The sequence below is a fragment of the Stegodyphus dumicola genome, chromosome 3, assembly GCF_044657685.1.
Source record: "Stegodyphus dumicola isolate Sdum_Otavi_A_Nest chromosome 3, ASM4465768v1".
Taxonomy (NCBI): Eukaryota; Metazoa; Arthropoda; class Arachnida; order Araneae; family Eresidae; genus Stegodyphus; species Stegodyphus dumicola.
Window position 1 is genome coordinate 99,469,408 of NC_140770.1, and position 15,745 is coordinate 99,485,152.

Consider the following 15,745-nt stretch of genomic DNA (forward strand, 5'->3'; position numbering starts at 1 on the left):
TACTTCTGATTCGGTCTTGAACTATTCCCTATTACTGCGCATGAAATATAGATGATAAATTTGACTTTGTCCAAACATTTACAGAGATTTTGCCTTTAAACTTTCGAAACCTGGACCTATCGGAAATTCAGATTATGTCAAGAACTTGCATGAGCGCTATGGCAAATGATCAGCGGGAAGTAATTGATGTCGCAATTAAGAAAGTCCCGGATAAATTGCTCTTGCGACAAGACTCTTTTGGTTAATAACGAGGTTTCCGAAATGAGCGCAATTATTTTACAGAATATTCGTTATTCTGCTCTCTCTCTCTCTCTCTTTCTCGAGCTCTTAAAAGATAAATTGTTCAGAAAAAACTTTATCAAAAACTAAAAACTCATACTCTTTGTCAATTAGGATTGGGTAGGTTTTTTTTCCTGACCGTTTTCCATCTGTTCATGAGGGTAACGTTATTAGTTTGAAGAAGTTCTTTTTAAGTTGTTGTTTAGGGGCAATAAAGTCCGCAAATTCTGCGCTCAATGGCAGTTAATGAAGGAAATTTAAATTTGTTATTATAAGTAATGATGATGACTTTAGACATCGTAAATGATTCATTTTCTCAATTTGTTCCGTAGAGGCTTCCTAAAGAGCATTTAACATAGAGAGAAAAATGTTTCTAAATATGCATTTTTCCTTCCCGGAGTCAAACATGCTTTACTGGTGAATTTAATCGTAAAATATGCTATTAAACAAGGACTAAATTCATTATCGAGGTATGTTTCTTTAATACAAATGTTTATCATCAAGGTTGACTGAAGTTTTTATCATATATTTATTTATATCAAGTAACTTACATACGATTTTTCACAATGCATTATGCAGCTATCATGTTTGCAAATGAGATAAATAAACTTTTCATTTCCCATAGTAAAATTCGATTTGAGAATGTGCAAACACATTATTGTTTTTCGGAGCTGTAAATTCAAAATTCATTTTTATCTTGAGTAAAATAACTTTATGCATGTCAAAAGTGGTAAAATTATTTATTATTAATTCAATTACATTAATTTAATTACAACTTTATCTTATTTTTTTAACTTAGATCAGCGACTCTCAACCGGTGTTACACGTACCACTGGTGGTACGCAAAGAAAAAGGAGTATTTTTAACTATTAAATTCAAAAGTCTCGTGAAGAAAAATAAAAATTGCTAGAAATTTCCAGTGATCGAACTCTAACTGAAGATTTAAAAAATAACACAGTCGTTAACTTTTGACTGAAAAAAAGAATTTAAAGGCTTTCCAAATAAAGCTGTTAAATTTGTATTGCCTTTTCTACAACCTATTTCTGTGAATAAGCATTTTCGTCTACGTTTTACGTGAAAAAGAAATTAGATCCTAATTTACAGGTTAAAGTTAAATAAAACTAAACCAGACAGAAAGAACTTGATCTCTCTCTTAAACAGGCGCAAATTTCACACTAACTTTTAGAATTAAAGTATTATAATTTAAATTTTGATAATTAAAATAGTAACCAATTTTTAATTTAACATATTTTTATGTGTGAGCATTTAATATAGCCAATAGGTTGTGCAAATTGCATAAAATATTTTGTTTTAATATTTTTATTGAGAAAGCGAAAAATAATCATTGTATTTTGCTTAGATGCATACGCATTGGTCAAAAGTTTGAGAACCGTTGACTTAGATCAAATGAATATATGACCACTATTTATTATTGTCAAACAATCAATTAAGGGAAAGAAAAAATAATTTTTCTTTTTTTTTAATAAATCATTCGATTAGATGCTGAAGAGCACTGACATAAAATCAATCGGTGTTATTGAAATTAACTTAACGCACAGTGGAAGAATAAAATTTTTACTAAGAGAATGGAAATTAAACATTCACACCACAGCGATCAACATTTCAACTAATGAATATCAGAGTTTACGTTGGCAAACTGTCAAAAACATTCATTACGTGACATGATACACTAATAGGCCAGCAGAAGCTAAGAAAGAAAAGAAATCGTATTACTCATTGCATCTCGGTTTATTCGAAGATTATAAAATAACAACAGGCATAACAAGACTTAAGAGGAACACGTCGACGTAGAAATAGAACAGGCAAATCGACAACCTTGTATTTGGCATTTTACAAAATCGACCCCTAATACGAGGTTGTCGATTTGCCTGCTTTATTTTCCACGTCGGCGTGTTTCTCTTACGTCTTAATTAGGGATTTTACAAAATCTGCGCCGAATACAAGCCTGTTTTATAATAATATAACGTTGCATAATCTCATGCATAAATATTGCTACCATTTTTTTTTAACATTTTGGAAAAATGTTCATATTCCCAGAACTTAACTTCGCATGTCAGGGCTATGTTTGCTTTGAGTCACAGAAGTGTGACTAAGCTTGAAATCTTACTCTGTTTCTTAGCGTGCGATATCGATATAAATAAATACAATCGCAAAAAATATCAGCTAAGAAGAACCAACTAAAGATTTTTCACAATGCATTATGCAGCTCATAGCATTGTCACAAACCAGAACATGGCAATCAGAAATTCACACTAGATTATTAGGTTAAATAGGTTATGAAGTTTTATTTTCTGATTGGCGAAACATAACAGGAAATAACCTTTCTTGTGCTAATAAAATCAATATATTTACATCACCATGAGCTGTGATTTCTTGTGCTAATAATCACAGCTCATGGTGATGCAAATATATTCAAATTAAGAAGGGACATATTAGTCAAAGACTACCCAATTTAAATATGCTCTACACTGGCTCAACAACTGACCAGACGGTCAAAATCAATATGTCGGCAGCGAATAACGCCGAAAATTACAGCTATTAAGCTGGCAGGAACTAAACGCAGAGTGCACGCGCAGGCAGAAATACATTCTAACTTAAAATTCAAAAAAACAAAATCTGAAATGTTTCAGATTTTAAATTACGTCCAAAGGGGCGTTTTTTAACATTTTGTGTGTTACCTTTCTTTATTAAATATCATGTTCCTCGCACTTAAACCATAAGATCCAGTGCAACAGCAATATCGCAAAATAGTTTTAAACGAGCATATCTTTAGAATTTCCGATACAGAGACTCACGCGCTGGAGATAAAAATATTTTTTTCTGCACAACGTTGCCATTGCTCGCTTTGAAATCCTTGAGTTTGTTAATCAAAAATTCGTCAAAGTTTTAAAAAATAGGAAATCGATCACAAAACAAATTTCAAATTTCAAATTTGGTCTTCCACATGCTCATATTCGTTGGAGGATTACGTTATTCAAAATTCGATGACTCTATGTACCGTTGTTTTATCACAATACGAGAAATATACATACATTTATGCAGATTTTTCATTATTTAATTTCTTCAAATATAATGCAGGACTCTAACATTTTGTGGCAACAGTTTGAAAAGTGAACAGACATTTATGAGTCCGACGCAAAATGCCAAAACGAAACTAATAGTCCTTCGGGATTCAAATCCCTTTGGACTAAAAAAACCTCAGTTTAGTTACAATAATTTATATTCTTGTGAGGAAACGGAAAAGAGAAGAAAGGCTGAAATTATAAATAACTGGTTAATTTAAATAATAACGTTAGAATTTAAATTACTTGTATTTTTTACTTTAAGTAACTTAACATTAATATAGTCATTCAGAAGTCAAACAACAAATTAATATAGTCATCGTTATTATTTTGATTTTTAAAGGCTATTTTAAGATACAAATCTCTGCCATAAAACTACGTTTTGCCGAATCCGCTTGCGTGCGATAGCAGGATTCGCGTAATGTCTCATTAGTAGATGGCATTCCCTACTAGCTAATAAAGAATAAGGACTGCGCTGAAAACTACTTGCTAAATCAGATGTTAAACATAAAAATGTTAGGAACTTCCAAAATAATCTATTACGATTATAATGATTATAGTTAGGTGTTAAATATAAACAGAACATTAAGAATTTCCAAAAATAATTGTTTACTCAAAATTTAATTAAAGCTGAGTGACATTGCAGTGGCTTAATAAACATCTGATGATAATAAATACAGAACACGATGCTTAACATATTTCAAAATGAAAAAAGAAAAAAAAATCTTAAAAAGAATTAATCTAAAGGATATTTCTTTTAGCTTAATTCTCACTAAAAGTATGAAATAAGATAATTATATGACTTCTTGACCACAAGACTCGAGAACTGTAATTGCTCTTAATATCTTAAAATATTTATTCAAAAATTAAAAATATTTGAGTCTTGTGGTCAAGTCATATAATTATTTTATTTAATACTTTTAAGTGAATATCAAGCTTATAGAAATAACCTTTAGATTTTTTATTTATTTCAATGTGAGTTTAATTGATTTTAGTATAAAAAACATCTTCTCTCGTATTTATTAATCTGGAATGCAAATAACACACACTGTTTAAGATGAGCCCTTTTACATTAATTGCGAAATTTAGACACGTTTTAATTTATTCCTTTGTTTAATCATTCTATTTATTTCTTAATTAACTTGTCTAAGGGAATTCTACATTTTTCTGAAATCAAGTTTTTGTTTGCTCCTCAGCATTTTATTTAAGAACATTAATTTATTCTTAAATGGTATTGAAGAAAATTTTGTTTTGACTCACTTTTTCAATATTATTTCTCTGAAAGTTTTATGTTTAAAAGGCGTAAACATTAAACTTTCACTCCAAATTCATTGAAGATATTAATTTCCTTCCACTATTGAATTTTAAAATTGGATTGTTTAGGAAAATAATTACATAGATTTCAATGGTTATTTTCGTTAATTTTATATAATAATTGGACTCATTTCTGAGATTTTTAACAAATATTGCAGTTTTGAGCTTTTATCACCATTTGGTTCTCAAAGCGAATTTTAGAGATCATAGCAAAGGGTAATGATTGCAAAGGCTGAGCTTTGGATTTCTCCGCAAAAAGAAACTAATTTTTGATATCTTTCAAGCTTTCTCTTTTAAACGATATAATGCTGTATCGCTTAGCGCATGTTTTGATGCTTCTACGCGTTTGGCTAAAAGGCATCCTATTCTTTCGGTTTTTAGGTGTGACAAAAGCTTTCAGAGAATTTCTTTCCTTTTTCTGTTTGTTTGCCGTTTTTCATGCATTTAGAGTGTGAATATGTCTCAGGTGCTGCATGCGATTTACTGAGAAGCTAATTCAGAAGGACTTTGTTAGAGGTCAAGACGAAACTATGCAGATCTCTTGAAATATTTACTAGCGGTTAAGCATACTAACCATTTTTAAATACTGTTAGTACCCGCGGACGATACCTGTGCGATCCACAGTGAAATTCCTGGTACCCCTTTCACTTCAACCTACCTACCTACCTACTTGTATAAAAAGTACTGAAGGAGTAAATGAATCGGTGCTTGTCTGAAACTTACGCTGCTTCACTGGTGATTCCACTAACCGAAAATATTGATCAATACATGGTGAATCTTATATCATCAGAAGTAACTTTATTAGACTAAATTTTAATAATTTATCATATTTCATTTGTGTTATATCTAATCCTGTTATTCCATATTTTTCCCTCACCCCTCGGGTAAGAGTACATATCTCAACGAAATGTTCCGCATCTCCAATAAGATCACATTTGAGGCATCTATCGTTGCCCTGGAGGTGGAATCTCTTTAAATATTGTGGAAATCTCCCATGACCTGTGATTAAGTTGATTCACATCTATATCTGTATAGGTTTTCATTTTTATATTTATTTTAATATTTTTTAAATAAGACTTTAGTCTTGTTGAATTTTCCCACATTTGATTCCATTGTTTATAACAGTAGTCTTTCATTTTTATAATCATTTTCCTTCTTGCCGGATTTATAATATTGTAATCTAAACCATTCCCCAGGGCAGCCTCTTTAGCCAGTGTATCCGCCCTCTCATTACCTAGGTGAACAATATGAGCTTTTATCCAATGTAATTTTATATAATGTCTCTCATTGGCCTTGCGATATAATGACTTTATTTCTTCTATCAAATTACTCCGGGCTGGAGAGCGCCGTTAAGACAGAAAGTGAATCCGAATAAATATGTATATAATGTCTCTTTGTTACATTTTTATATACCCAGATCAACGATTCTTTTATAGCAGCTACTTCAGCCTGGTATACAGAATTAGTATCATTCATTTTCAATTTTATAGAATCTATTTCTAAGCCATGAAAGTAAACAGTATAAGCTGCACCGACGCCCCCCTCAAACCCAGAGCCATCTGTATAAATTTCTATTTCAGCCATATTTGGTTCTTCACAATCAAAACCAACACCAAACACATTTCTCGGGTTAATATCAATAAAAATTGGATATTTAATATAATCTGTATAAATTTTAAAATCATCATATACATTAAAATCTTTTAGGCCATTGCTCAATAAAAATTTATCATAGTAATATTGATAAAAAATCGAGAGAGGGGGCACACGGGCTATAATGCATAGAACTTCCGTCGAGATAGTCCGAAAGGCCCTTGTAATAGCTAGTAGCCAGCATCTCTGCAAGAGTCCAATTTCGTTTCAAGTCTTATTAATTCCCTCGCCCGGAGACCCCATGCACCAATATCATACGTAATCTTGGGTAAAATAACGTTCATATATATTTCTTTCAATATTTTACTTTTACTGATCAAAGTACTTGCTGTGAAGGTATTTATATAATATGTGAGAATTCTTTCAATATTTCTCTGTATTTCTTTAAAATGCGAGATAAAATTAATTTTTCTATCTAGTACTATTCCTAAATATTTAATTTCTTCTTTAAATTTTATATTTCTACCTTTGAATTTTAATCTAGGAGGTCTTATTTGCACAACTTTTGTTGGAAATAAAATCGCATTTGTCTTGTCTGGATTGAATTGTATTCTCTGTCTTTCACTCCAATTGACAAAAAGTTCCTCCAGCAAACAAAATCTTTTTTTCTATCTTTTCTAATGATCGATCATAAACAATTACAAGAATATCATCAGCAAAGCAAATAATATCGGTATTAGGTAAATCAACAAGTATATGATTAATCATGAGGCTCCAGAACAGGGGAGCACTGCACGAGCCCTGAGGACAACCTTTTTTAATTGTATATTCAAGTTGGAATTTCCCATTTTCTCCTTAAAAAACGATAACTCGGTTTCTCAAATAATCCTTAATCAAATAAAACATTTGGCTTGTAATTCCAGCATCTTTTAGTGTGGAGAGCAGTGATGACCATATGATGGAGTCAAACGCTTCCTGTATATCAAAAGAGATAAGTGCAACATGACATTGTGTTCTTTTTTCGCTCACTATTTGCATAGTGTGGTACAAAGCTATATCCGTGGATTTTTCCTTTTGAAAGCCATATTGTTTAGTACTAATAACCTTCTTCAATACCAACATATAATTTATCCGATTAATAATTAATTTATCTAATATCTTGGCAATGACTTTCAACAAACATATTGGTCGATATTTATCTTCGGATTTTGGGATGAGTACAATCCTCCCGACTTTCCAACAGTCAGGGAAAACAGTTAACTGTAAACACTTATTGTATAAAATTCTGAAAAACGAGGGATAAAATTCAAATAATTTTTTAACAATCACCGTATTAATATTATCCAAACTTGGGGCAGACCCCGCCCGCATAGAATTTACAACATTAAATATTTCTTCATAAGTAAAATCTTCCTCTACTATATTATCATCTTCCATATTAACATCCTCTTCCTCAACATTTATTTCATTAAACTCTAATTTCAATGTGTTGTTGATAATATCATCATAATAATCCTCAATTTTAGTATATCGATCATTATTATCTTTATTCAATGTAATATAACGTCTAGTTTTATTAGTAGCAATTTTGTAAAACCTATCATAATATACTCTTCTCTCAATAAATTTATTCTTTCTGTACTTCCTTTTTGTTTTCTTAATCAATTTCTTATATAAGGCCAATCTTCTTTTATATTCAATTTTTCGTTGTAATCGTACTTCATCTGTTATATTCCTTACTTGAAAGCTCTTCCTCAAAGCTCTCAGAACTCTCATCTGTATATTCAATTTATCAGTCCACCAGGTAGTATTTTTTCCCAAATTTACATCCTTTATAATCATTAAATATCTATCCATATTCTTTACAATTTTCTCTTCGATCTCCAAAACAATTTTATTTAGTTGTTCTTTTGTCACAACCACACTAATTTTATTCTCCATTTCAATTATATCTCTACCACTTCTTTTAGTAAAATTTATAATTCTATTAATATCTCTTGAATATCTTTTCTTTGTATTCTGTACAACCTGAACACCACCAATCTCAACAAGTATAAATCTATGATCGCTCAGAGAACCAATATCCAAAACTCTAAAGTCTATATCATTAATATCTATTCCTGGTGAACTTAATGCTAAGTCTGTCCAACCAACTCCCACCGAAGACATGAATGTAGGGGCAAAATCTTTAATATTTAAAAGTTTTAAATTATTTTGTATTATAAAATCATGTTAAAACACCTCTTTGATCAGGTTCACCAGCCCCCAGTTAAAGTTCTTTGAATTAAAATCTCCAATTAAAACATAGTCATAATTATATGAATTCAAAACAGTCTCCAATTGACAAAGATGAACATCCAAATCTTCAGCAGCTGAAAAATATACATATATCAAGGCCAATCGTAATTGATCAAGATAAATAGTCACTGCCACTATACAGTCCTGTTTCACATCCACGGTATAATCAATATCGTTATTAGCAATGATAATAGCCGTCCTTCCATTCTCTATATTTAATCGCTCTCCACTCACTATTAATATGTACCAATTTTCCTTTAATATAGTAGGGCTCCTGCAGTGTTATAACCTGTATTGGCTCTTGTAATAGATTATTAATATCAGAGAGCTGGCGAGCTGCGGCCGCACAATGATTCAAATTGATATTTAAAATCTTCATATTTACAATAAAATACAAAATCAATCTCTTTAAAAACATATATCTAAAACTATATACAAGATTAAAATCAAGTGTAAAAATATTTTTTAAAAATCTAGTTAAAATAAGTATATATAAAGTCAATCCCATTCAAAATATGTATATACAAAATCACAATTTTCAGTAAAATAGTATAACCAAAATCAATTATATATACTATATAAAATCGAGTTTCCAAAATTTTTTTTAAAAACACAATCTCATTCAATGAATTTCTATATACAGTTAAACAATATCAGTTAAAACAATAATTAGATAAAACAAGTACCTTCTAAAATACTTACCGGAGATGAGGGCAACTAAATCTTCAGATCTACTAAACAATTCACAAAACTTTTCGACTGTATATGGACAAAAGTATTTAAAATACAAAAATATATATACAAATAAAAGTCCCCGCCGTAGTGCTCATAAAAAAAAAAAAAAAAAAAAAATCATATATCTAAATGATCTCTAAGATATTTAACCTCTTCTTTAAACACAGAGCATGTACGCTAAAAGGCATCATGTGCACAGTCATATTTGGTCCCAAAACGATCATTATATTCCAAACAGTTACCACAATTTCTTTTCTCACTTTTACATTCTTTCTTTTCATGTGAAAGGGAGCAGCCAGGACATCTCAACTCAAATTTACAAAATTTTCTTGTGTGGCCAAAACGCAAGCATTTGGAACATGTTCTAGGATTCAAGTATAGTTTAGGAACATACGATTTCCATCCCAGGGAAACACGTCCGTCTCCAAAATGGAACTCTGGCATTCCGAGGAAACAGCAAAAACTCGATGTGTCACAGTTTTTTCAGATGCCGGAATTCTAAAAAGCGCTCTCGCACAATCACCCGTACAACTGCAATATTCTTTTATTCTTTTTAATAGATCTTCATCTTCTACATAATCTCCGATGTTATAAATAATTATCTTAGGTTTGATGTATTTATATTTTCTGGTCTTTACAAAATTCTTAAGATTATCCTCCTTAGAAACTGCACGCTCAAGAACTGCCACCTCATATTTATCTTTTAACTTAACAACAACATCACCATTCCTCTTAGTAAAGGCATGTACAACCCCAATGCCCAATTTACTAGGATCAAGTTGTTGAGTGATCTCCTCATAAACAGCTTTCTGTTTATCTATTGCTCTCAACAAAAGTTCATTATCTAGATTTTTCTCTCTTCGTGTTTTCCTCTCTGGACTCTGATTATTCACCTCAACAACAACATTTTCATCAACCATGTTCTTATTTTGGTTATTAATATGAACGTTGTCATCTTTGGAATCTAACCTATTCTTTATTTCTCTAATCTCATTCAGTATCTCACTAATACCATCTTCTCTTTGCCTAATTTTATCTAAATTGAGTTCATTGGAGCAGAAACGTTCTACCCATCGAGCTATAAATGTCAATCCAGATGACAGATCATGAATTATATTTTTTGCTATGCGTTTCTCTTTCATCACATCAATTGTGTCAGAAAGACCTTGTATTACTGCCAATACCTCTTTTTTATCCATATCCTTATCTGTATCAATGATACTCTTATTAAAACTTTCCTTATTATCCAAAGAAGACATATTTGAATTCATTTAGTTTTACTAACGCACTACGGAAGGGGACAAATAAACCTAACACATAAATTTACATAACACAATCAACTCTAAAATAAGTTAAAAATAAACAAATTCCAACAAAAATATTCAATTCCAATATCGCATTAAATTTCCAATATAAAATTCACAAATATCCTTAAATATTTTTAAATTACAATAACTTACACTATAAATTATTCAAAATTCCTCAAAACACAATATAAAATTAAAGTTCTGCAAGAAAATAATGAAATTCTAATTATTCGACCAACGGGCCGACAAATAAGCAGGCTGTTGCACCAAAAATCGTAAAATATATCCTAGTAATTAAGAAAATACAAAAGAAGAATTTTTTCACTTGGCTATAAGACTAAACAGTGCTGGTGCAAAACAAGAAAGTCAAAATGTAAACATTTGGCCGCCGCGCTAAGCCTAACTTCAAGTGATAGATCTAAAAGTATCCAAATCTTTAAAAATATTGTTCAAAAACGTGCATAAATTTGCTTGAAGATAAATTGAAGCTCATATAATAAAAACACAGCAAGAAATCCAGTTCGCATGAGCTTAAAAGGCCAAAATAGCTTTCAAAAGTATTTACATATGCTAATGAGCCACGTCGAAAGCTTCAAAATTTAAACTTCCTCAATCTTCGTAAATATCCAGCATCCAATACAAAGTAATACCTTTTCTTAAACCGGAATGCCTAAGGAATCCTTTGAAAGTAGTTTCACAACACAAAATAAAATATGCACCGAGAAACAAGCATTTTAAAAATCACACACCAACTATCCAAGCGACATGGCTAACCAATCGTACTGTATTTTAAGTTAAGCACCGTCTGATGTTAACCAATACTGACTAGTGGATTCGGTGAGCTACGCATATATAAATTAAGATGCAGGGTGCTACTTTGGTAGACGGTTGCACGGATTTTTGGCGATTTTCGTTGGCCGAATTGTTGGCGCGATTTTTACAAACGTCAGCCATCTTGAAAAACGCTGTTTTACGCATAGTAAAGTATTCGAAACTTAAAAATTAAATAAATAAATATCGTTAAAAGTAATGGATTAATTTTTTGTTGAAAATGTCGTTTTTTAAGATGGCAAGTGTAAATAAATACATTTACTATGAGTATAAAATATTAAAGTAAGGTTATTATTACTTTCATATAGCAAAGAAGAGAATAAAAACACCGCTATAAAAACATTGGGCCAACGTTTAATTAGATTAAAATATTACTGAAATTGAATATCGAATTAAAAACCATCATACCAACATTTAAAAGAATTAGAATATTATTAAATTCAAATACTTATATAGAATATAATTAACATTAAAACGTTAAAAAATACGTTATATAGAATATAATTAACATTAAAACATATGGACAATAATTATCTCAGCAATTTCTGAAAATAGTGTATTAATTTTTTTAACAAAAATTGAAGTATACAATTATAAAATAAAAGAAAAATAATGTACTTAAATTTTTTTGAGTGTTTAACCTGTTATTTACTGATAAGTACCCCAATAAAAAATCAGAATCATAATTTAGATAACATCTTTGAAGACATCTTTGAAGGAATTCGAAGATATAAATTAAATTTTAAAACGGCGCGGAAATGCACAAATTGTCAGTAACCAATCGGGGAGCTGATTACAGCTCGTTAATGCACAAATATTCTATAACCAATCAGAGAGCTTATTACATCACGGCTGGAATTAAAATTATTTAAAAATTCATACATAATAAAATCATTTTTTAAAAAAATGCAAAATTAAACTGTATTTTAATATTTAAGAGCCATAAATAATGTTTAAAACATTAGATTAAATGTATACATATTAAAACGAATTACTTTTAAAGTAAGGTGACGTCATTGATTATATCATCCACAATATCAAATTATATAAAATATCTTTAAAAATATAAATTTTATTTCAAATAAAAATGCAAAATTAAATTGATTTTTAATATTTAGAAGCCATAAATAATATTAAAAACACGTAATTTATGCATAACAAAACGCATTCTTTTAAAATAAAATGACGACAAAGTATCGGTTACCATAAATAACTTATCCAGCAATGGGTTTACCATAAATTGTATTACTCGCCAAAGGAAAATCACCAAATAATCGCCAAAATCCGTGCAACCGTCTACCAAAGTAGCACCAGATGCAGTAATCATGTTATGTAGCTTTGTTAGAGTGCCGAGTATCTAGTTACAGTTATGTGAATTGCATAGTATGTTCCAAAAAGGCTTAGTAGTTATAACTGTTGTCAGCGAATTTATTGCACCAAACCTTTTATATTAAACTTTATCTTTTCCAATGATATCTAAATAAACCTTTATTTTTGGTCTTAAGAGACTCTGAAGTTATATATCTCAGAACAGTGAATAATCTCTAGGATAAAGGCTCAAATATTAAATAAATTAAAAGCAATTAAAATAATATATATTGACTAATGTTTTTGCTAGAAAAATACGTAATTCTTCTTTCAGTACATTTTGAAAATGCCACAAACTCTCTGATTGGAACGAGAATGGAATAAGAACATTGCCTTATACGAGTACTTAATAAACAGGACTACATGTCCCTGAAGTTATATGGAAACTCATTCAGCAGCAGGTAAAAGCATGATTTTATCTATCTTGTGCACTTTAGAAACTGGAAGTGATATGATCAAACAATCATTAGAAAATTGGCATATTGAAGTAGTATTGCGAAATTTATGCATTTAAGCATAAATTTCGCAATACTTCTTCTGCCAATTAATGTACAAATAATATAATAAAAAATGTATAAACAAAAGCACCGCTTTTACATCATTTACTTTTTCCCGGCGATACTTAATATATAGAGCCACTAGGTTTTTTGAAGCAGGAGACCTGCAAAATAAAGACGTCCGGGTTCGAGTCCACTCGAGGGGTCCAGGAGAGTGCAGACTCGAGCCCTCGACCTCTCGAGTGGACCACGAAAGCATGCTACAAGACGGGATAAAATACATTATATACTCGTCCTTTTAAAGAGCGACTGGATATCAAGGGACCCAGTTGCCAAATCCTGTTGGTAAAGAATTACTAGCCATCACCCACCTTTTAGTTCGGGCGCCACCTGTAGAAGAGGGTTTTTTTTTTAAATTTTTTTGAAGCAGAAGTTCAAAATCTGCAATGCCCTCGCCAGGACTCTAGCGCTGAACCTCTCGAATACGCCCCGACTGTTCTTCTGTTACACCACGAAGGCATGCTAGAAGGAGGGAGAATATTCTTTATACCTTTGGAAATGCACTGGTGGCGGCCTTGACATAGTTATAATCGAGAACGAAAAATGTAACTAATTTAATCTCATACACGTAGTACCGTAGAGATATTAGGTTATTTCGAAGCAGGAGACATGACAAAAGAGTGGTGTCTTCGCCGGGACTCGAACCTCGGACCTCTCGCCTCTCGAATACGCGCCAAGCGTGCTGAGCACTACACCACGAAGGCATACTAAGAAGGCGGGAGAAATGCCTTATATACTTCTCCTTTTAAAGGGCGACTGGGAATTAAGAAACCCAATCGGCATATCCTGGTGGTGGAGAATTATCATCCACCAACTGTTTTAGTTTGGGGTCCAGTGTAAAATTATTAGGCTATTTCGAAGCAGGAGGCATTAAAAAGCCAAAAAAGGCAAAAAAATTGCCTTCTCCGGTATTTGAACTTTGGACCTCTCGATTACGCGCTGAGCATGCTGACCACTACATCACGAAGGCATGCTAAGAAGGTGGGAGAAATATCTTATAGTACTGTGTAAAAGGAATGCTACTATCGCGCTAATATAATAATATTTTATTACATTCGGAATAATATAAGTGTCACTGATTGAAATTTTTAGAAAGAAACTGGATCCAACGGATAATAGTCCAAACACAAGGCGAAACTATTCCGTTATTTTTTAACCATTTTAAGTTACATTTACTAATTTTAAAAGTTTGATGTTTTGGAAACCTTTACTTTATGGGCGTTTCATCCTTTTGTCCTTCACAGAAAAAAAAAAAAAAAAAAAAAAAACCGTTTATCTACATAGATTTATAAAGGAGATGATGAAATATTTTAAGTAATGTATTCATGCCACACGTTATTTATGATTCTACTTCCATCTCCATTAGCCGCTAATCTCTGGCCTGGAAATATTCCAAGCAGGCTGCCAGGATATTCAGTCTGCATTATTTTATTACAATGAGTTGAATAGATAACTTTACTTAATGTTAAATTATAGCCTAGTTTGAAAAATATAATTTATGATTCATGACTTGGTTTTAAATTAATTCATCTAAAATAAATCATTCATATAAGAAATGAAGTTTTGATACCATATCCTATATAGCACTAAAATAATCTAAAGATATGGACTACATTTATATATATATATAAATAATACTTGTTATGGTTGACAATTTCTGAAATAATTTTGAATATTTTTTACAAAAGCGCTATAACGATTTGGCTTCATTTCATAAAATATATTTAGAAAAGTTATTTTTCCTCCAAAACTACACGTAGTAGATGGAATATAAAAAAATTCGAATTTCCGTTACCTTATAAAAATCTTATGCATATTTTTATCAGAAAAGCTCGAAGAAAATATTGCGATTTACATTTTTTTTTTAAATAATAAATTGTCATTCAAAACAAAGAAATGTCATGCCGGCATTCGAGGTGGGCAGAAGTTGAAGGTTCTTCATTCACATCAAATTGCATAACTTATTATCAACGAAACCAATCACATGAATACCAAAATAAACATATCGTGGATTAGAAATATTTTGCAATAAGAATATTAAAAAAAAATATAAATCACACTGTTAAACTTAAATAATTTTAAACTGCATACTGTAATATTTTTCCAAATTCTAACGTTGATCTGACAGTTGTCTCATTTTTCTCCTTCGAAACAAATTTATATTGTTACGAAATGTCAAAGTGCGGTGAGATGGCTTCCCGGCAAAGCAGTTTTAGGGTTGTCATAAAATGACAAGGGAAGGCAGGGCTGTCACATTTGGCGATAAATCGTCCATTTGGCGACATTTGGCGACAGAATTGGCGATATGCCATGGAATGATGGAGAAACTTCTGGAACGAATTCTTATCGGTTTAGCCCAGAATGTTTTCGAACACAAGCT